General features: G+C 41.1%; 1 long non-coding RNA gene across 1 annotated transcript; it reads right to left on the bottom strand.

The window, feature by feature from the left end:
* Positions 1 to 12,477: 12,477 nt before the first annotated feature.
* On the bottom strand, positions 12,478 to 23,707 carry LOC147584560 (uncharacterized). Its single transcript, XR_015255576.1, has 4 exons — positions 23,521 to 23,707; positions 16,594 to 16,682; positions 14,116 to 14,261; positions 12,478 to 12,686 (listed from the first exon to the last, which is right to left on the bottom strand). It is a non-coding gene; the product is annotated as an uncharacterized LOC147584560 (long non-coding RNA).
* Positions 23,708 to 23,966: the final 259 nt, after the last annotated feature.

The raw sequence follows: 23,966 nt of genomic DNA, 5'->3' as shown, positions 1-23,966 counted from the left end.
TCCCTCTCAGTATCTCTCAAAAGTAAATAAACATTAAAAAAATATTAGGGACACCTGGGTGGTTCAGTCAATTAAATGCCGGATTTCGACTCAGGTCATGATCTCATGGTTCATGGGTTCAAGCCCCGCTTCAGACTCTGTGTTGACAGCTAAGAGCCTGGAACCTGCTTGGAATTCTGTGTCTCCCTCTCTCTCTGCCCCTACTCCACTACACTCTGTCTCTCTGTCTCTCAAAAACAAACATTAAAAAGTGTTAAAAAACCCAATTCTCATTCAGTATCAAATGAACATGTGTCAGAGATTTTATGCAATTCATTAATTAATGGGAAACTCAAACAGTAAAGGTAGTTCCATGAGCAAAGGGGGTTTATACAGGCCATTAGAAAATTTATTTTGATAAATCAAAGAATGGATTGCTGGGAAGATGGTGGAGTAAGAGGGCCCTAAGTTCACCTCGTCCCACGTATACAACTAGATAACACTCACATCAATGTAAATAACCCAGAAAATGACCCAAAGACTGGCAGAACAAACTCCACAACTAAATGTAGAGAAGAGGCCACATTGAAGGGGGTAGAAAGGCAAAGACAGAGTGGGAAGTTTAAATGTACCTATAGGATTTCCTGCTGGTATAGAGAAGGGAGAGAAACAGACTATCACATCAAGGAACCTACACAGAGAAGATAATTGACATTGAAAAGGAGAGGGGCCAGATTTTGTAAGTTCTTACAAAGAGCGGGAATTAAAACCTGCAATTTTATTTATTTTTTTTAAATGAAATCTTTTTTTTTTTTAATTTTTTTTCAACGTTTTTTATTTATTTTTGGGACAGAGAGAGACAGAGCATGAACGGGGGAGGGGCAGAGAGAGAGGGAGACACAGAATCGGAAACAGGCTCCAGGCCCTGAGCCATCAGCCCAGAGCCTGATGCAGGGCTCGAACTCACAGACCGTGAGATCGTGACCTGGCTGAAGTCGGACGCTTAACCGACTGCGCCACCCAGGCGCCCCTATTTATTTTTTTAATATAACTAATTGTCAAATTGGCTTCCATACAACACTCAGTGCTCATCCCAACAGGTGGCCTCCTCAATGCCCATCACCCACTTTCCCCTCTCCCCCACCCCCCATCAACTCTTAGTTTGTTCTTTGTATTGTTCTCTTACAGTTTGCCTCCCTCCCTCTCTGTTTGTAACTTTTTCCCCTCCCCCTCCCCCATGGACTTCTGTTAAGTTTCTCAAGATCCACATATGAGTGAAAACATATGGTATCTTTCTCTGACTGACTTATTTCACTTAGCATAATACCCTCCAGTTCCATCCACGTTGCTGCAAATGGCCAGATTTCATTCTTTCTCATTGTCATGTAGTATTCCATTGCATATATGAACCACATCTTATTTATCCATTCATTAGGCTCTTTCCATATTTTGGCTATTGTTAAAAGTGCTGCTATAAACATTGGGGTACATGTGCTCCTATGCATCAGCACTCTTGTATCCCATGGGTAAATTCCTAGCAGTGCTATTGCTGAGTCATAGGGTAGTTCTATTTTTAATTTTTTGAGGAACCTCCACACTGTTTGCCAGAGTGACTACACCAGTTTGCATTCCCACCAGCAGGGCAAGAGGGTTCCCCTTTTTCCACATCCTCGCCAGCATCTATAGTCTCCTGATTTGTTCATTTTAGCCACTCTGACCAGCGTGAGGTGGTATCTCAGTGTGGCTTTGATTTGTATATTGGGACCTCATGAAAATAAAAAGTTTCTGTACTGCAAAGGAAACAACCAACAAAACTAAAAGGCAACTCATAGAATGGGAAAAGATATTTGCAAATGACATATTGGATAAAGGGCTAGTATCCAAAATCTATAAAGAACTCACCAAACTCAACACCCCCCCAAAAAAAATAATCCAGTGAAGAAATGGGCAGAAGACATGAATAGACACTTTTCCAAAGAAGACATCCAGATGGCCAACAGGCACATGAAATGCCGCTCATCATCAGGGAAAAACCTGCAATTTTAAAAATCAATGGGCTTGGCTCTGGAAGAAGCAAGAGGGTTAGAGAAAACAGTCTTGCCCCTAAAGAGACAGCACAAAAAACAGCCCATGGAGATGCAGCAAAGAAGTCACAGTTTGAAAAACACCTGGGGCATATGGAAGGACATAGTTTACACATCTCAGAGCATGTTCTGGAAGGACAGAAATGGTGGGGAGACTCTTGCTGTGATTTTTAAAGAATGTTTATTTATTTTGGGGGAGGGGAGAGAGAAAAGAGAGAGAGCACATATGTATGAGTGGGGGAGGGACAGAGAAAGAGAATCCCAAGCCGGCTTCACACTGTCAGTGCAGAGCCCTATGTAGGGCTCACCTTGAACTCATGAACTGTGAGATCATGACCTGAGCTGAAATCAAGAGTTGGGCACTTAACTGACTGAGCCACCCAGGCACCCCTCTTGCTTGATTTTGTCTTGTTATTTCATTTGGTACATGTTCTTCTATCTCTTCATTTTGCCTGAGTCTCTCTGTCTGTTTCTGTGGGTTAGGAAAGTCAGCTAAGTCTCCTGCTCTTTAAAGTAGTGGCTTTATGAGGATGAGATCTTGTAATGCCCTGAAGTGCAATGCTCCCTGTTAGCCTGAATCTGGCACTTCAGGGATGTGTCCTATGTGTTGCATGCAACCTGCTGTTGTGGCTGAGCCACTTTTTCCTTCAGTCCAGTCATCTGCAATGGCTCTTTACCTCTTGTGGGCTGTGTGATCCCTGTGGTGTTAGTGGGCCAGTCTAGAACTGCCTTAGGGTTGGGGCGCCTGGGTGGCTCAGTCGGTTAAGCGGCCGACTTCGGCTCAGGTCATGATCTCGTGGTCCGTGAGTTCGAGCCCCGCGTCGGGCTCTGTGCTGACAGCTCGGAGCCTGGAGCCTGTTTCAGATTCTGTGTCTCCCTCTCTCTCTCTGACCCTCCCCCATTCATGCTCTGTCTCTCTCTGTCTCAAAAATAAATAAACGTTAAAAAAAAATTTAAAAAAAGAACTGCCTTAGGCTTGAGTTGAGGCAGACCAGGTGTTTGCGAGGTATAGTAACACCAAATTGCAGGGGGCTTTCTGTGTATTGTCCACTGAGAAGCTTTCATTGGTGTACAGGGCCCTTGCTGGGGCCTCCATCTGACTGGTGTGTGGAGATTTTCCCCTCTCCCTGGAGCAGGAGTCTTTTTGGAGTGGTGTTGGCACATGTCAGGCCTACTTGCACATTGCCAAGCTTGTGGTTCACTTTGGACGGTCTCTGGTAAAGAGAGTATTGGAGGGGTACCCACAGCACCAGGAGTAAAGCAGGTCTGCTGGAGGAGGTAGATCCACCAAAGCACAGGGAGGGTATGTGGCTGTGTTAGCAAGTTAATGGGTCAGTGAGTGTTGGCACCTAGCTGGTACCCACAGATGGCATGTGTTTATGCTGGGTGGTTGGCGAGAAAAATGGTGCCTGCCAGCTCCTTTGTTACTCAAAAAATACAAAAATACTAATTCAAAGGGATACATGCCCCCCAATGTTTATAGTAGCATTATCTATAATAGCCAAGATATGTAAATAGCCCAAGGTGTCTGTCAATTGATGAATGAATAAAGAAGACGTGGTTTATATATACAATGGAATACTACTTGGCAATGAGAAAGAATGAAATCTGGCCATTTGCAGCAGCATGCATGGAACTGGAAGGTAATATGCTGAGTGAAATAAGTATGTCAGAGAAGGACAGATACCATATGTTTTCACTCATATGTGGATCTTGAGAAACTTAATGGAAGACCATGGGGGAAGGGAAAGGGGGGAAAAAGTAGCTACAAACAGAGAGGGAGGGAGGCAAACCATAAGAGACTCTTAAGTACAGAGAACAAACTGAGGGTGGATGGGGAGTGGAGGAGAGGGGGAAACAGGTGATGGGCATTGAGGAGGGCACTTGTTGGGATAAGCACTGGGTGTTGTATGTAAGTGATGAACCATGGGAATCTACCCCAAAAACCAAGAGCACACTTTACACACTATATGTTAGCCTATTTGACAATAACACACACACACACACACACACACACACACACACACACACACAAATGGAATGCTCTGTGAGAGAGGCAAACCAAGAAACAGACTGTTAACTATAAAGAACAACTGATGGTTACCAGAGGGGAGGTGGGTGAAGGGGTTGGGTTAAGTAATGGGAATTAGGAGTGCACTTGTTGTTACCAGCACCAGGTGTTGTACAGAAGTGTTGAATCACTATATTGTATACCTGAAATAATATTACACTATATGTTAACTAACTGGGATTTATATAAAAACTTAAAAGAAAAAAGGGAGACTCTTTGAGTGGAAAGGAGAGACCAAAAGTGACAGTATACAGATAAGACACACAAAAACAGTAAAAATCAGTCAGGGAACTCACAGAAGAGGATGTAAAATATACTACATATACCTAAAACATGGGGAGAAGAGATAAGAATGGGTTCAAACTTAAATGACCATCAACTTAATATAGACTGCTAGTGCAAAAGAGGTTTTAGACAAACCTAATGGTAACCACATATCAAAAAACACTAATAAATATACAAAAAGTAAACAGAAAGGAATCCAAATATGTCACTAAAGAAAATCAGCAAGGGGGCACCTGGGTGACTCAGTTGGCTGAGCGTCCAATTCTTGATTTTTGGCTCAGCTCATGATCTCAGGGTTTGTGGGATCAAGTCCTGTGCTGGGCTCTGTGCTGACAGCATGCAGCTTGCTTGGGATTCTCTCTCTGCCCCTCCCCCACTCTCTCTGTCTATGTCTCTCAAAATGAATAAGCATTAAAAAAAAAAAAAAAGAAGATCAGCAAAATATGAAAGACAAGAAAGGGTCAGAGAAAATCTTCAGGAACAACCACAAAACAAGTAACAAAATGGCAATAAATACATATCTATAAATAATTAACTTGAATTTAAATGGGCTAAATGCTCCAATCAAAAGACATAGGGTGACAGAATGGATAAAAATACAAAACTCAGGGGGCACGTAGGTGGTTCAGTTGGTTAAGCATCTGAGTCTTGATTTCAGCTCAGGTCATGATCTCACAGTTCATGGGATCAAGCCCCACGTTGGGCTCTGCACTGACAGCATGGAACTTGCTTGGGATTCTCACTGTTCCTTTCTCTCTGTCCCTCCCCCATTCATGCTCTCTCTCACAATAAATACATAAATAATTTTTTAAAATACAAGACTTAGGGTGCCTGGGTGGCTCAGTCGGTTAAGCATCCAACTTCAGCTCAGATCATGATCTCACAGTATGTGAGTTCGAGCCCCACGTCAGGCTCTGTGCTGACTGCTCAGAGCCTGAAGCCTGCTTCAGATTCTGTGTTTCCCTCTCTCTCTGCCCCTCCCCTGCTCATGCTCTGTCTCTCTCTGTCTCAAAAATAAAATAAAAACATTTATAAATAAATAAATAAATAATTGAAATTTAAGAAAGAGAAAAAAGAAAGTGAGGGGATGAAGAAACATTTATCATGCAAATGGATGTCAAAGGAAAGCCAGGTTAAGAATCTTTATATCAGAAAAATAGACTTTAAAACAAACACTGTAATAAGAGACACTAAAGGACACTATATAATTATAAAGGGGACAATTCAACAGAAGATATAACAATTATAAATATTTATGAACCCAACATGGAAGCACCCAAATATATAAAACTGTTGATAACAAACATAAAGGAACTAATCAATAATAATACAGAAGTAGTAAGGGATGTTTATGCCCCACTTACATCAATGGACAGATCATCTAAATAGAAAATCAACAAGGAAGCAAAGGCTTTAAATGACACACTGGACCAGATGGACTTAACAGATATATTCAGAAGATTCCATCCTAAAACAGCAGAATATGCATTCTTTTCAATTGCACATGGAACAGTCCCCAGAATAGATCACATACTAGGTCACAAACCAGGCCTCAACAAATTCATGACAATTGAATCATACCTTACTTCTTTTCTGACCACAATGCTATGAAACGTGAAATCAACCACATGAAAAAATCTGGAAAGACACAAATACGTGGAGGTTAAATAACATTCAGGAAATCAAATAAAAAATTTAAAAAGTACATGGAAACAAATAAAAATGAAAACACAATGGTCAAAACCATTGGGATGCAGCAAAACCTGTTCTAAGGGGAAAGTTTATAGCAATACAGGCCTACCTCAAAAGCCACAAAAATTTCGAATAAACAATCTACCCTTACACCTGAAGAAGCTAGAAAAATAACAACAACAACAAACCCAAAACTGATAGAAGGAAGGATATAATAAAGATTAGGGAAAAATAAATGAAATAGAAACTAAAACAACTATAGAACAGATCAATGAAATCAGGAGTTGATTCTTTGAAAAGATTAACAAAATTAGCCAGACTCATTTAAAAAGAAAGAACAAAAGAAAGAAAGAAAAAAAAAGAAAAGAAAGAGAGAGAGAAAGGACGCAAATACAAAATTACAAATGAATGAGGAAAAATAACAACCAACACCACAGAAATACAAATAACTATAAGAAAATATTATGAAAAATGATATGCCAACAAACTGGATTACCTACAAGAAATGGCTAAATTCTTAGAGAAATATACAGAACTGAATCAGGAAGAAATAGAAAATTTGAACAGACCAACTACCAGCAATGAAATTGAATCAGTAATAAAGAAACTCCCAAAAGACAAAAGTCCAGGGCCAGACACCTTAACAGGCAATTTCTACCAAGCATTTAAAGAATTAATACCTATTCTTCTCCTCAAACTATTTCAAAAATAGAAGAGGAAGTAAAGCTTCCAAAAATCATTCTATGAGGCAAGCATTACTCTGATACCAAAACCAGACAAAGACTCAAAAAAAAAAAACCAAAAAAACAAAAAAACTACAGGCCAGTATCTCTGATAAGCATAGGTGCAAAAATCCTCAAGAAAATATTAGCAAACCAAATCCAGCAATATTTAAAAAATCATTCACTGGGTGTTGTATGGAATTGTTGAATCACTGTGTTGTACACCTGAAACTAATATAACATTGTATGTTAACTATACTGGAATTTTAAAATATAATAAAATAAATAAAAATAAAATCATGTTCAAATAAGATTCCATAATATAAAAGTGTTTAATGTCCTATCAGGCAATAAATCAGGCCTTTGCAATCATGTTTTTCACTGGACATAAACCCATAAATTAACATGGCCCTCCCCAGTGTTTGGGCTCAAACTAGGTAGTAAATTGCAAACTCAACAATAAATGCAGATGTCTGCATCTGACAGACATCATCACCACTCAAACCATGAATCCAGACTCAATACCTGCTGCCACCAAAGGGGAATAATTATCTACTATGTCTGCACAGAGCCTGAACCAAACTTGACCAGTAACCAGAAATGAAAACAGGACACAAACACACAACACCAGAAAAGAAAAAGAGACACAGTAAAATAAATTTCTTATGCTTCAGGAAGCATTCTGGGTGCCCACATGACACATACTTGACATACTTGGGTTTAGACAGTCCATGAGGTGCACTTCTTCAGCAAAGTGTATCTGTTCTCTCAAGTGAGTTCACACAAGCAACAAAAATTTTTTAAAGGTAAAAACCTGAACCTTGTACAAATATAAAATAAATATGTGTCAAAGATTTTATTCAACTTATACTGATTAATGAAGCAAACAATAATATGGTAAAGATTCAAAAGCACTCGAGAAGTTGGGATTTATAAGCAATCTAATAAAGGAATGATCAAATAAAACTGCAAGGTTAGGTACAAAACTGGTTAATGTCCTCAGGGTAATTAATTAAATCTTTTCCATCAGACAGAAATTTACAAGTTAATGATGTAAACTCACAGTGCTTGGGCTCTAATCAAATAGTAAATAGCAATGACAAACATGGGAATACTCCCCTACGGTATTTATAACTTGGGTGTGAGCCTGTGAAACAATAACATTAAAAGAATATGTATTTATCCTCCAGATTATTTCCAAATTTGTGGTAATTTTAACTCAGAATATAGATGATATTTAAAGCCATGAGACTGAGTGAGATAGTTAATGAGCCTTGTGTTGCCTAAAAACAAGACAGTAGGGGCTCCTGGGTGGCTCAGTTGGTTAGACTCTTAATCAGACTCTTAATCTCAGATAAGATCTTGATCTCAGGATTGTGAGTTCAAGCCCTGTGGTGGAATACAAAGATAGGTAAAAACAGGAATGGTTAAGAAATCCCACCACCCTGGGGCGCCTGGGTGGCGCAGTCGGTTAAGCGTCAGGCGTCAGCTCAGGTCACGATCTCGCGGTCCGTGAGTTCGAGCCCGCGGTCCGTGAGTTCGAGCCCCGCGTCTGGCTCTGGGCTGATGGCTCAGAGCCTGGAGCCTGCTTCTGATTCTGTGTCTCCCTCTCTCTCTGCCCCTCCCCCATTCATGCTGTGTCTCTCTCTGTCTCAAAAATAAACGTGAAAAAAAAAATTAAAAAAAAAAAAAAAAAAAAAAAAAAGAAATCCCACCACCCTTTGGGTTTCCAGAAATGGTTAAGGAGCTAACCACAAAAGACCAATCCTGCTCTGGCACAGTCTAAGATAAAACCTGCCCCTACCCTTCCTTGGTGAACTCCCTAGTTTTATAAACCTTAAGTTTCCCTCCTCTTCTTTGAGACTTCCCTCATCACCAAATGTTTTCCCTATTACAATAGCTTGAACAAAACCAACTCTTTAACTATTGAGTGCATTTTGTCTTTGATAATCATTTATGGATTAATTATAGTAAAAGAAGAGTCTTTGCTTTGTCTATGAAACACTCCATTCTTTGCCTATATTTCTCCAAATTAATTATTAAAGTAAATTACCATGTGCATTTTTAAAAGGTATCAAATCCAAAACATAGGAAAGTATACATAGTGAAAAGTGTGTCTCCTTTTTACTTCTTCCTCCTGCTGCCTGGTTGACCTCCAAAATCAACCACTATTACAAGTTCCCTTCATACTTTTCAAGAGGTGCAATGTTTTTCACTGTGTGGATGGGCCATAATATATTTTACTGATCATCTACTGATAGCCACTTATATAGGGCCCAGGTACCAAATTAGTTTTAAGTTATATAATATTAAGTGTCTTTCTAGTTATACTCTTCATTTTTAGCCCTCTTTTTGCTTTGTCCAAATTTCAATTTGATCCAAAGTCTCCTCTTCCAGGAAGCATTCCCTGCTTAAACCCATGTCAACTCATATCTCTCCAGGATTTTACACCCCTCAATCATAAGTATCTTGGATGTGTCAACCAGACTATCTATAATCATAGGACCTCTAGACTGGAAGAAAATTCAGATAACAATTTAGCCAAATCCATTAAGGCAGGAATTTGCACTATAATCACCCAAATACATGTTTTACAGTCTTTGCCTCTGCTGGTGATAAGAGATTTCTATTTCATTTTACTTGCATTTCTTGGCATAGATTTTGTGTCTTTAATTCATTTCCTTGGACAAGGACCAGGTTTTCAATTGAAAAATACCTACTAAATACTTAGGACCCAGAAATGTGGTGAGTTCTAGGTTACAAAATGTTCCCATAGGATTGCCCTCATGTTCAGACACATGATTCAATTAACTAACTGAAATTAGTTGTAATAATCTCATAACTAGTCTCACTGTGCACAACTCCAAACTTAGAAGTTTGTTAAAATAAGGAAATGAGGGAGAGGGAGAGAGAAAGAAAATATGCATGAAAATAGGAGAACAAAGGAAATAAGAATCTGGCTTAGGAGGACAAACATCAGAGTTTGAGATAATTTTTGTGTATGCTTGAAATTTTCTTAATAAACAGTTAAAAAGACTCATAGGCCACTGGGTTTTGCCTTTATCAATTCCTTTCCCACCAAGTTTCCAGTTCAGCTCACTGGGGGACTTTGGGGCACATGCATAGCAAATCTTCATCATAACCAGATCAATTTTTTTAATGAATATAAAAATTATTTTACACGTGAAGTTGCAGACTGTTTGTGTTTTAGTTTATTAAAGTGGTTCATTAAAAATTAAAAACCAGGATCGTATCTGTCATATTCACACTTTACCCCATAATCTGACCCTTGGAAAACAAACATCTGCCCTTGTGCACTAGTTGGGATCAGAGATTTCCCTTCCCTGCTCAGGAAAACAAGCAGCCAACAGAGGGCAGCAGAGAGCCAAGAATCCAAACAGGCCAGACAATAAATCGTGGGTACCGGTTTGGGGCGGGGGGAGTTGTTTTTGTTTTTGTTTTCGTGAATAAATGCAAATCATGGGTCATTTCATCAAAAAAGTAAAGGTGAGATTAGACACAAGAAATAGGATTGTTGGGTTTTTTGTAAAGCGTTATTATTCACATTAGCCTGCTAGCTAGAGAGGCTTTCGTAGCCATTGGAACTAGGCCTAGAAAAATAAATCTAGTCTTTGGTGAAAGAAAGAGGAAAAGGGAGTCCAGACTATACCATCTTTCCTGTCTTCTTCCCTGGACAAGCTTCCTAGCCTCTCTGTAAATCAGTGTTCTCCTCTGTAAAATGGGGATAGTAGTACCTACTTCAGAAGGTTGCTCTAGCAGTAATATGAGTGAAGTCTGTGAAGCACGGGCCCAGTACATAGCAAGACTAGGTGTTAGTTCTTGCCTATTGTTATTAATCTTAGCAAAGGCATGCTGGTAAAGATGGGTGTGGTGGGACTTGGTGGAATGGGCACTTTGAAGGGTAGTAGGAAACATGCAGGCAGAGAGGATGAGTCACAATTGTTGGAATCTCAAAAGCCAAACCAAGGATCCTGGCCAGGGTAAGCTGGTGAGCAAGGGGCTGGAATGGAGAAACTTCCAAATGCTGCTGAGAGTTCCTAATGGGATGACCTCTCCTCTCCCCACCCAACAGCCACCATTATTCCTGAGTTTCTTGGGACTACAGTATGTCCACGTACCTCCTGAAGACCTACTGTGGTAGCTATCAGAAGTCCACAGGGCTGAAGACCTACTATACCTAGGACAACCTGGCAGGACAATTCTGGGCCTTTCTATGGAGCAGGTATATTTACTCCCAGCACCCCCCTTCCAGGGCCATTCAGAAAAGTCTAGTCTATTTGGTTCTTTCTATGTGTGGTCCTGAGCTAGTACCTAAGAGTTACATACAACCCTTCACATACTATAAAACAAAGTAAAATAAATATCATCCTGCCATTAGCAGCTCAAATTCACCATCCCACAAAGACAACTGCAGGAAGGAAATGGTGTGAGTCACCCACAAATACTTTAGCCTGTCAGAGTCCCCAAGCTCAGAAGGTTGTAGAGGCTTTGGATAACCCCACATAAGGCGCACAGAATGGAGAGGCCATTCTAGAAGGAAGGGAAAGTGCTCAGGGGAATAGTGAAGCAAATGGCCAGTCAGCTGAGGTTCCAAATGTGTGAGAAAAGTAGCCAGCTGGGACTGTGGTGTCAACCTTAAAAGTAAGCAGCCAGTCATTTTTCCAGGAAAAAAAAAGGATTTATTCAGGAATAGCAGAAGGATTGTGATTTAGGGCAAGCAAGCTATAGAAAAAGCCATAGTTAAGTCCCAAGATCAAAGGAGAGAAATCTTACTGTAGAGAGTAATGAGAAGTTGGGAGGGACTGCTTTGAATGAAAATCCATTGGAAGAAAACAAGAGTTCAGGGTGGTAATGGTTTCTCATTGGCTGAGTTGTGGTATTTTCCTATTGTCTGAGCTTGTTGCTGGACAAGGAGAAATTTTTCCTTCCCCCTACGGGAGTGGTAAAATAGGCTTCTTGCTGGGAATGCAAGGTACTTATCTTCCTGTTGGAGTCTATGGACCAGGACTGGTGGCACGTGAGAGCGCCCCCTTCTGGCCTCCCCACTCCATTTTATTTATTTGGGTTTTTTTTCTTTTGATGTTATAATTTTAGTTTTAATTTTTTAAAATTTTTAACTATTTTTTAAATTTATATTTGAGTTAGTTAGCCTATAGTGCAGCAATGATTTCAGGAGTAGATTCCTTAATGCCCCTTACCCATTTAGCCCATCCTCCCTCCCACAACCCCTCCAGTAACCCTCTGTTTGTTCTCCATATTTAAGAGTCTCTCATGTTTTTCCCCCTCCCTGTTTTTTATATTTGTGCTTCCCTTGCCTTATGTTCATCTGTTTTGTATCTAAAAGTCCTCATATATGTGAAGTCATATGATATTTGTCTTTCTGACTAATTATTGTTTGTTTTTTGTTTATTACTTTTAATGTTTATTTTTTTTGAGAGAGAGAGTGTGAGCAGGGGAGGGGCAGTGAGGTGGGGGGGGGCGGGGACAGAGGATCCAAAGCGGACTCTGTGTTGAACACAGTTAGAGCGATGCAGGGCTTGAACTCGTGAACTGTGAGATCATAACCTGAGACAAATTTAGACACTCAACCCACTGAGCCACCTAGGCGCCTCTCCCCACTCCATTTTAAATTAAGTTTCTTTTATTCAGTTTCACAATGGCTGGAACAAGACTGGCAAGTCAGGTCTGAAAAAATGAGCACGAGCTGGGGCTTCATGGTAGACAGTGACTGCTCAAACTCTCTCCTTGGCACATGCCACCAAGAAATCCTCCAGGGTGGGGTGGGAACCAGGATCTTCAGCATCACTGGGGGTGGGCAGCCATGTGGAAAAGCTGAAAGACACACACAGGAAAGGGGAGAAATGGGAAAAGATTGAAGGCACATGCCATTTGCACATGTTACAAATCCAGGCACCCCAGATTAACCTACAAACATGCTAACATGTCAGAAATGTCAGAAATGTCAGGGGAGGGAAGTGGGTGGGCCATGAGCATAACAGAGAATAAATAACTGAATTTGAAGAAGTGAATAAATTTAAAAACTAGAGAAAGGGCTTGCACAGATGAAGCTGGAACAGAAATGAACTGAGGAGTCTAATCAGCTTTGGGCATGAAGTCCCAAACAGGTGTTTTTAAATCAGGTCCTAGAGGCAGGTGATCAGGAAGGAAAGAGGTCAGTTATGACCCAGATAAGAAACATTCCCACGACCTCATCCTTGTAGAGGCTGGAGGATAGAGGTGGCCCATGATTAGCCTAGTATTTTCCTGGTCTCCTCACTTGTGAAAATTGGAAGCAGGGTACGCTGTAAGCATTTGACAAAATAACCTCTACATGTTATTCTCTCCTGTTCACCAGGGCACTTTACACCATTCATTTTCTTTCCTTGAATTCTTGCCTTTGAGGACTGGCTGATGAGAAGGACTTTTCTGGCAAACTCACCCTGACTCTCTCATAATGGGAATGAGTGGGAGCCCAGTCTCCTCATGTTCTCCCTGTCTTCAAGGATACCCCTATGGGTCCTCCTGAGACAATTACCAGCTTTGTCCCAACCCAGGGCAGGGAAGCCAGTGGTTGGAAGAGCTCTGAGGACAAACAGCTCTTTCTCTGAACTCCTACTATGTCCCAGGTCCAGGCCAAGAGCTCCAGGGATCAATTAGATAGGAAGAACAATCCCAGGAAGGGGTACTTGGGAAACATTTGGGGATGGGTGCCCTATCATATGTCACATGGGTCACCTTATCTAACTGTAATAAAAGCAGTCCAGAAAATATACTCTTTATCTTGGCCTTAACCCACCCTGATAATGGGCAGGATATTCAGCAAAGATGTTGGAAACAGGACAAATCGAAATTCCATGAAAGTGAGGTATTTCGGAGTCAGAAGAGACCTTTTGAGATCACCCCATTCTACCTTCTTATTTTACAGATGTGAAAACAGACTCAGATAGGTGTGACAGGCTCATGTCTCAGAGCAGGTCCTCCCTCCATGCTCAAGGCTCTGCCTATGGTCTCTCAGAACCATGCATTCCTGGAACTGAATCCTCATGGATTTCCGTATGGTCAGTGACCAAGCCAATCTGGTTTCACCCTGGATGCTGGACTTATGATGGGTCCCTCCAAGTCTGGACTCTGCCTCTGTGCTGAGCTAGAGTACTGGTGAACAAAAGTCACTTTCACAAGAGACCTCAGTACTTTCAGGTACAGTCCTAGAGTATGGCAAGGCCCAAGGGAAACTTTGAGGAACCCTGAGCCCAGCACCCACCTTCAGGTCAGATGAAGTGAGTACATAGGGAGTTGGTCTGAAACCTTCTCCAGAAAGCTGCCTGGAGTCCCCAGGTGGAAGATGTCACTCCCCCCACTCCTTCAGTATCTTCTTTGTCCCTCTTTTGGCATCTGCTTCATTCTATCCTGTACTTACACAGTAAGTAAGACACAGTACTTACATTCAGTTAAGTTTTGGAAACCAATGAACACACCAAACTCCCTCTCATCCCTAGAACAACACCAAGAGTGGATGACCAAGGTTATGCCCCCATTAAAGAGCCCATCCAGGAGAGAAGTAAGGGCTGTGGGGTCTGGGCCAAGTAAGGAATGCTGAGGGATCATTCTGGCCAGCAAAGGAAGGATCTAGCAGAAAAGGGCAGTTCCTGTTCCTGCAGTGGGCACAGTAATGCTTCACTTCGCCTTTGGAGCCCTGGCAGGTCTCCCTGGAGCTGTTGCCAAAGACATCTGGCTTCACGCCAGCTAGAGGCTCTGGGTCCTCTCCCACCGGAGACACAGCTGACACACTTGCTTACATCTACTCCCTCTAGCAGACTTGCAGGCCCAGTAAGTTTCTTGGCATAACCAAGGGCCTTGTTATGGTTCCTGGGAGATGCTTGCCTCCCTGGCAGCACACCTGTTAGAAACTTTAGCATTAATGAGCCCTGGAGGGAGGCAGGATGCAGAAGGAACTGGGGGGGAGAGGGTGGTGGGTAGGGATTTGAGGCCTGAGGAACAGGTGACCTCAACCCTCTTGGGCGTCATATGCCACTTCGGAAGCTCCTAAAACAGCTTCAAGAATGCCAGGCTCTGAGCCACCTGCTTTACATATGCTCTCTCAGTTAAGAGAAAAACAGTTTAGGCTGCAAGAAATGGGCCAACTCCCAACACTTTTATTTTTTTCTTACTATCATTATTGTTGTTGATAATCACACTAGCCTCAGCCCAGCACCCCCAGCCTCTCTACCTTTTGTCTTACCCTACCCTTCTGATCTGGTCAGACCTTAGATGTCCCCCTCCTACCCGCCCCGCCATCACTGAGCACTCTTCATTCTTTTTGGTCTGTATATTGTATCTTCCATTGTTCCTCCTCCCAGCCTATAAATGCTGGTCAGCAGGTTCCTTCTGCCTCCTTTCCTCCCTGCTGTATCCCGTGGGCCTAAACAGTGTCTTCCTTGACACACCTGATGATTCAGTAAGCATTTCTCAGTCCTGACTTGTGCTTTGCACACACTAACTCCTTTAACCCTCCTCACCACCCTATAAGAAAGGTGCTACTATCATCCTTTCTCTAGATGAGGAACCCAGGACCTCCAAATGAAGCCTTACTTGCCCTGGACCACCCTGACACTGAGAGATCTCACATACTCAACACCACAACTGCTCCACACCCCTGAGTGCTCATAAACAAATCTTTTTTATTATTTACTTTCAAAAATTTTTTAACGTTTATTTATTATTGAGAGACAGAGACAGAGCATGAGCATGGGAGGGGCAGAGGAGGCACAGAATCAGAAGCAGGCTCCAGGCTCTGAACTGTTAGCACAGAGCCTGACATGGGGCTCGAACTCACAAACCACGAGATCATGACCTGAGCCGAAGTCGGGCACTTAACCAACTGAGGCACCCCAACCTTTTTTTTTTTTATTTAAAAAGACAGATACAGGAAATAAAGGTGAAAGCCCCCCCTCCACCCTCACCCTCATTCTGTCACACCACGGGGTGGACTTATTGTCACCATAAATTCATTCATTTTAGGGGCAGCTGGGTGGCTCAGTCAGTTGACCATTGGACTCTTGATTTCAGCTCAGGTTACAATCCCAGGTTCATGGGATCCAGCCCTGCATTGGGCTCTGTGCCAAGTGTGGAGCCCGCTTAAGATTCTCTCTCTCTCTCTCTCTCTCTCTCTCTCTCTCTCTCTCCCCTTCTGCCTTGCTCTCACACACTCTCATAAATAAATAAATAAATAAATAAATAAATAAATAAATAAATAAATTTGATCACTTTATGCATCCACACTTCATTTCTATGACATGCATTTTCCTTTCGTAAATTTATCCCATGGCAAATTTTCCATTTTGGCAATTTTGGATTGGGTGATTTCTATCACCCCCATTCAACTTCTCTGGTCTTGCAATGGCCACTCACCTCCTTCATTTAATTGGGATTTCTTTAAATTTACTTATATCTTTATCACTTCCATAACTACTTTAGCTTCAGCACAAGCAGTATTATCAATAAGTTCAATTTTCAAGACATAAGCTACATGTCTTCTAAACTACATTAAAGCATTACATAAACAGTAAGGATGTCTCTGCATCACTGAAATCATTTTGAACACTACAATTGTCACCTGTGCCATTCCCTGGGAAACAACTGCTTCCTTGTAGTTTAGTTTTTCTGTTTTGTTTTAGCATTTCATAACAGTTTTATTGAGGTATAATTTTCATGCAATAAAATTTACTCATTGTTGGGGTACCTGGCTGGCTCAGTTGGTGGAGCATGTTGACTCTTGATCTCAGGGTTGTAAGTCTGAGCTCCACATTGGGTGTAGAGATTACTTTATAACTAAAAAAAAAAAAACACTCATTGTTAAGTGTACAGTTTAATGATTTTTTAGTCAATGTTCAGAGTTCCACGACCATTATTTGAATCCATTTTTACAACAGTTCTATTACCATAAACATTTCCTGCATGTCCATTTTCAGTCAATCCTGGCTTGCACCCTCAGGCCCAGACCCTACTTATCTGCTATCTGTCTCTATGAATGTGCCTTTTCTGGAAATCTCACATAAATAAATGGTAGGAGTGGAATTGCTAGATTGTAAGCTTAACTTTGCTATACCAAAATGTCAAACATAGAGTTTATACTATGCTAAACTATACTATAGCCAGCAATTCCACATCTAGGTATATACCCCCCAAAATGGAAAACATACGTTCACTTAAAAACTTATACACAAATTTTCATAGTAGTATTATTCATAATAGTCAAAAAGTGAAAGGATAAACAAAATGTGGTATATCCATACAGTGAAATATTATGCAGCCATGAAAAGAACTAACTGATACATAATACAATATGAATAATCCTCAAAATCATTATGCCAAGTGAAACAAGCCAGACATAAAGGCTGCATATTTTATGACTCTACTTATATGACATATCTAGAAGAGGCAAATCCATAGAAACAGAAAGTAGATTAGTGGTTGCCAGGGACTTGGGGAGGGGGGGATTGAGAATGGGGAGTGTCTGCTAATGGGAAGGATGACAGATAGTATCTTTTTGGAGTGATGAAAATATTCTGGAATTTAATGGTGATGGTTGTGCAATGTTATGAATATACTAAAACAAACTATATATGAAATATACTAAAAACTGAATTGTACCCTTTTAAAAGGTGAATTTTATGATCCATGAAATTTTCTCTCAATAAAAAAGATGCAGCAAAGAAAACAGACTATTGCATGTAAAAACATGAATAAAGCCCAAAAAATATATAAAATTAAGAGAAGTAATTCTAACACCAAGGGATACATACTAGATCATTCTATTTATGTAAAGCTCAAAAACTATTCAAGGTGTTAGAAATCAGGATTGTGATCACATTTGAGGATAGCAGGGTATTGACTGAGAAGGAACACAAGGGGAACCTCTGGGCTGCTGGTAATGATCTATTTGTTAATATTGATTTGTCACATAAACTTAAAAATTTTATTAAAATATCAAGAGAAAAAAAATCAATTGACCATAAATGTAAGGTCTGCTTCTGGACTTTCTATTATACGTCTTTTTTTATGCCAGTACTGCCTATCTTGATTACTAAGCTTCATGAAAAATGTTGAAATTGTCATACTCTTTGTTCTTTCTCAAAGTTGTTTTGGCTAATCTCAGTCTATTGCATTTATATATCATTTTTCAAATGAGCTGTTCAATTTCTATGGTAAAGTCTTCTGGGATTTTGATAGCAGTTTTGATGAATCTCTGGAACAATTTGGGCAGAATTGCCTTCATAAAAATAGACTCTTCCACTCCATGAACATGGACTGTCTCTCCATTTTATAGACCTTTATCTCAATAATGTTTTATAGTTCTAGGAGCACAAGGATTGCAATCCTTTGTTTATATTTTATATTTCTCCTTTTTTTACTGTTTTATTTATTTTTGAGAGAGAGACAGAGACAGAGCATGAGCAGGGGAGGTGCAGAAAGAGAGGGAGACATAGAATCTGAAGCAGGCTCCAGGTTATGAGCTGTCAGCACAGAGCCCAATGCAGGGCTTGAATTCATGGACTGCAAGATCATGACCTGAGCCAAAATTGGACTCTTAACCAACTGAGCCACCCAGGCACCCCTGTTTATATTTATTCTTAAGTACTTTTTTTTTCTTTTTGATGTTATTGTGAATTGGATTGATTCTCCAATTTCATTCTTGAATTATTTATTGCTAGTATAAAGAAATCCAATTGATTTTGTATATTGATCTTATATTCTGAAATCTTGCCAAAATCATTTATTATTTCTAATACAGGTTTTTGTATGTGTGTTTTAAAAAAATATTCCTTAGGATTTCATACTTGCAAGAGCATACTGTCTGCTAATAAAGACTGTTTTATAAATGCCAGGGTGCATGTATCCCTTTGAATTAGTATTTGGGTAAATATCGACAGTGCAATTGCTGGATCATAGGGTAGTTTATAGCAGCGTTATCAACAATAACCAAGTTATGGAAATAGCTCATTTCCATTGACCCATTGACTGATGAATGGATAAAGAAGTGAGATAGATGATAGGTAGATAGATAGATAGATAGATAGACAGATATAATGGAATATTACTCAGCCACTAAGAAGAATGAAAGCTTATGGAACAGAATAGAGAACCCAGAAATGGACCCACAAATGTATGGCCAACTTACCTTTGACAAAGCTGGAAAGAATATCCAATGGAATAAACACAGTCTCTTCAGCAACTGGTGCTGGGAAAACTGGACAGAGACATGCTGAAAAATGAACCTGGACCACTTTCTTATATCATAGACAAAAATAAACTCAAACTGGATGAAAGACCTAAAGGTAAGACAGGAAGGCATCAAAATCCTCGAGGAGAAAATAGGCAAAAACCTCTTTGATCTTGGCCGCAGCAACTTCTTACTCAACACGTCTCCGGAGGCAAAGGAAACAAAAGCAAAAATGAACTACTGGGACCTCATCAAAATAAAAACCTCCTGCACAGCAAAGGAAACAATCAGCAAAACTAAAAGGCAACCGACAGAATAGGAGAAGATATTTGCAAATGACATATCAGATAAAGGGTTAGTATCCAAAATCTATAAAGAACTTATCAGACTCAACACCCAAAAAACAAGTAATCCAGTGAAGAAATGGGCAAAAGACATGGCTGGACACTTCTCCAAAGAAGACATCCAGATGGCCAACTGACACATGAAAAAATGCTCATCATCAGGGAAATACAAATCAAAACCACCATGAGATACCACCTTACTCCTGTCAGAATGGTTAACATGAACAACTCAGGCAACAAGAGATGTTGGTGAGGATGCGGGGAAAGAGGATCTCTTTTGCATTGTTGGTGGCAATGCAAGCTGGTGCAGCCACTCTGGAAAACAATATGGAGGTTCCTCAAAAAACTAAAAATAGAACTACCCTACAACCCAGAAATTGCACTACTAGGTATTTATCCAAGGGATACAGGTGTGCTGTTTTGAAGGGACACATGCACTCCCATATTTATAGCAGCACTATCAACAATAGCCAAAGTATGGAAAGAGCCCAAATGTCCATCGATGGATGAATGGATAAAGAAAATGTGGTATATATATACAATGGAGTACTACTCAGCAATCAAAAAGAATGAAATCTTGCCATTTGCAACTACGTGGATGGAACTGGAGGGTGTTATGCTAATTGAAATTAGAGAAAGACAAAAATCATATGACTTCACTCATATGAGGACTTTAAGAGACAAAACAGATGAACATAAGGGAAGGGAAACAAAAATAATGTAAAAACAGGGAGGGGGACAAAACAGAAGAGACTCATAAATATGGAGAACAAACAGGGGGTTACTGGAGGGGGTGTAGGAGGGAGGATGAGCTAAGTGGGTAAGGGGCATTAAGGAATCTACTCCTGAAATCATTGTTGCACTATATGCTAACTAATTTGAATGTAAATTTAAAATAAAAATTGAAAAAAAGAAGAATGAAATCTTGACATTTGCAATGACATAGAAGGAGCTAGAGAGTATAATGCCTAATGACAAGCAAAATAAGTCAGAGAAAGACAAATGCCATATCACTTCACTCATATGTGGAATTTAAGAAACAAAATAAATGAGCAAAGGGGAAAAAAAACCAGAGAGAGAGAGGCAAACCAAGAAACAGACTCTTAACCATGGAGAATAAACTAACAGTTACCAGAGGTGAGGTGGGTGGGGGGATGGGTGAAATAGGTGATGGGGATTAAGGAGTGCACTTGTCCTAATGAGCACTGGGTGATGTATGGAAATGTTGAATAACTACATCGTACACCTGAAACTAATGTAACACTGTATGTTAACTAACAAATTTAAATAAAAACTTTTTTTAAAAGATTTTTATTTCTTCATTTCCAGTCTGTGTTGCGACCGGCGCAACAAACACCGAGGTCAGGGTCCTGAGGGTAGGGGAATGCAAGAAAAAAGAGAGAAGAGAAAGTTTGGGAACAGGAGGGTCCCCTGGGCTGATGGCCCAAGTGACGGCTTTATTGTTGCTGTACACAATCTTTTATAATATAAGACTCTATGGATCAGGTCATTCTAAGAATAAACAGGTTTCACATGATCACTGCCAGCCAAAACATTTAGTTCTGTATATCTTGTGAACCTTGTGAACGGGTCACAAGACCTTGTTGATAGATTGCTAGCAAAACACAGTTCCCATGTTTGTGTCTATCTGACTAGGGGTAGAAAAAGGGAGGTAGCATTACTGCCAACACCTGCAGACCACAGGCTTCAGGAATTAACTCTCTCAGCCTTGACAAGGCTTTCGTATGCCCTTGAAAGTGGGGGAATGGGAGGGGGAACCACCGGGTTGGCTTGAGTCAACAGGGAACGTTGCTCGACCCGGTCTCAGCCTGGCACCGGGGCCGGCCCCCCACAAGTCTGATACCTTCAAACTTCTTCTTTTTCTTACCTCCAGTACTATGTTGAAAAAAAATGTTGAAGATATCCTTGTCTTATTCCAAAATTTAGAGGGAAACATTTGGTCTTTCACCATAAGCATGAAGTTTGCTGTAGATCTTTTGTAGCTGCACTTCATCAGACTGAGGAATTGTCCTTCACCTCCTACTTTGTTGAGGGCTCTTCTTTCGTAGGCAGGAGTAGATAAGACTAGATAGAACTGGGGATGAGGTGGGAGCTGGAGGATGAGCACTGAGGAGGTGCTGGGTATGGGGGTGGGATGAGTTGACACAATAAGACAGTTCATAAGGGGATGTTGGTTCTGGGGAAGGGCCATTTCAATGTTTGCCCAAGGGTGGTCAAGGTCTGGGGGCCTTTGGGGAGGGGGAAACCTGACTAAAGTTTACTCAACTCAATTTAACAGGCATTTTGTACAGATTGGTCAGTTCAGCTAGTCGTTTCTGAATCTGGGTCAGCCTTGTTCACAGATACATAAGATCATCTCAAGTGACATGGGGAAGGCTGGTTTTTGGAGAGGATTTCCTAACTGTTGTTGTTTTCCAGGAACACTGCATCAGGTAAAATTCAGTGTCAGAGACACTGGAGACCTTCCTTTTTTGCACCCCCCCCCACCCTGCCGCCAGCCAGGCCTGCAGCACTGAGGAGGTCTCTCCCCAACCCCAAACATATTTGAGGATGGTTTTTATGTCTCCCTGGGCCACCTGTCCTGCTTTCCCCTACTCTGTCTCTCTCAAATGAAATGTTCTTCCCCTAGTTCTGGCCAAAGGCCATGCCCTCCTCAAATGGAATAAGAGTTGCTCATGCCTGCTCCCAGGTGACAGTTACACAAAACAGTTCTCTCTCCCCTAGCAGTTCTGAGACACAAGGTCAAGGTTAACTACCTGTGTGCCCAGCACACAGTGGATTAAATGGTCATTTGTCTTTTGTTCATTGTTTATAAACTTTTATTGAAGCCTAAACGTATTCAGAAAAGTACACAAATCCTAACTGTACAGCTCAGTGAATTTTCACAAAGAGAATGCATGATGTAACCAAAACCTATATGAATAAATAACATTACTAATATCACAGAAGACCCCTCATGCCTATTCTACCCTCAGTCTATACCTGAATGTAACCCCAGCTTGAATTCCTGTACCATAGATGAGTTTTTTCTGTCTAAGCTTTAGGTGTAGATTGTGGTATTTTCATGTGACTGACATCTCTGTCTCAACATTATGCTTGTGAGACCCATCCATGTTGTGGTGTGCAGTTTGTAGTAGTTTTTCACTGTTAATACTGTATCATACTACATTGTACAAATTTACTGTCAAATAAAACACATCTTGATTTAGGTAAGGAGAGGCTTTCTTCAAAAGAACCGTTGTAACAAAGGGAGGAACTATTGCAGGAGAGGGAAGGCTCAGACAGGTGAGATCTCAGAGTTCTCAAAGATTAGGCAGAAGGAAGTTACTCTGATAAAAAAAGCTCAAGAGAACTGCCTGTTAGTGGGTCACCTGGTTCTTGTCCCAGGTGCACCAAAGAATCGGAGGCCTGAGACCAGAATGGGGAGAGTTTATTGAGTAGATTAGTACACTTTCAAGAATGAAAGTGGGCCATTGCCAGAGCAAGAGTGGCAATGGCCCCAAGAAACTCTAGTTTCATTCTTTTAAGCCTGCTTTATGTGCATGGAAATGTGGCTTTGATTGACAGCTGGTGGTTATATAACATTTTGGCCTGCACATGCACCTACCCATGATGCATTCTGTTATAATTGTATTTATTTATATATTGCATATTTATAGACTTTTAATGAGTTTTGTGGCGACCTTAAAGGTATTTAAGGGCAAGTTGCAGTTGCACCCTTTGTGCACCTGCTCAGCTCTTAGAAGTCCCCTTGTGGCTTTTGAGCCAGCTCTGTGGCTAGGCCTTTCCTGTTATGTTAGCACTTAGAGGTGATTCTGAAGGTGTGGCTGTATCCCTCGGGGGTGGCTCAGAGGGTGTGGCCAGCACCTGTTTTATATTTCCTTGCTCAGATCTAACTATCACTGCCTGTGGGCTGGTGGGATGAGAGGGTGAGTGATCAAGTCACTGAACACATGTTTTTCTTTGTGGTCAGCCATTGTCTATAGCTGAGGCCCTCTGCAGGAGTTGCCGAGGGGGGAAGGGAGCTGCCTCACCCACGGTTACCCAGAATCCAAAGATGGATTGGGCCTGGCCCACTCACCTCAGCCTCACCTCAACTGGGACATTTCTGCAGGTTCCTCCCAGTTCCACAGCTCCTCATGAAACAGCTGAGACCTCAGTAGTAACTTCCTTGCAGTTCAGCTTCTCCCTCTGCACATTCCTGCCTGCCTGCCACCCTTACTGCTGTTGATCTTACAACTTACTGTTGATCTCGGGAGCACTCCCCAACAGACTTCCTGCGTGCAAATCTTTGCCTCATGACCTGTTTGCTTGGGGCACAAACTTTGAGTCAAGTGTGAGTTTCCATGGGGTACATTCCAGGTGTGGCACTGGGGCATCAGCCTGAGGTCTGGCTTGGGTCCAAAACACACCCTGAGGCTCAAGCAGAATTACATAACTGCTCTGAGCTTGGGTATCTTCACAGTAAAGCATAGTACAACCTCCTAGCTAATGACTGATGATTCCAATAATGATGCCTGATAATCA

This window comes from Puma concolor, chromosome A1, assembly GCF_028749965.1.
Source record: "Puma concolor isolate L17-30 chromosome A1, mPumCon1.1.hap2, whole genome shotgun sequence".
Taxonomy (NCBI): Eukaryota; Metazoa; Chordata; class Mammalia; order Carnivora; family Felidae; genus Puma; species Puma concolor.
The sequence above is the reverse complement of the archived record's forward strand: the minus strand, read 5'-3'. Positions and strand labels throughout refer to the sequence as shown.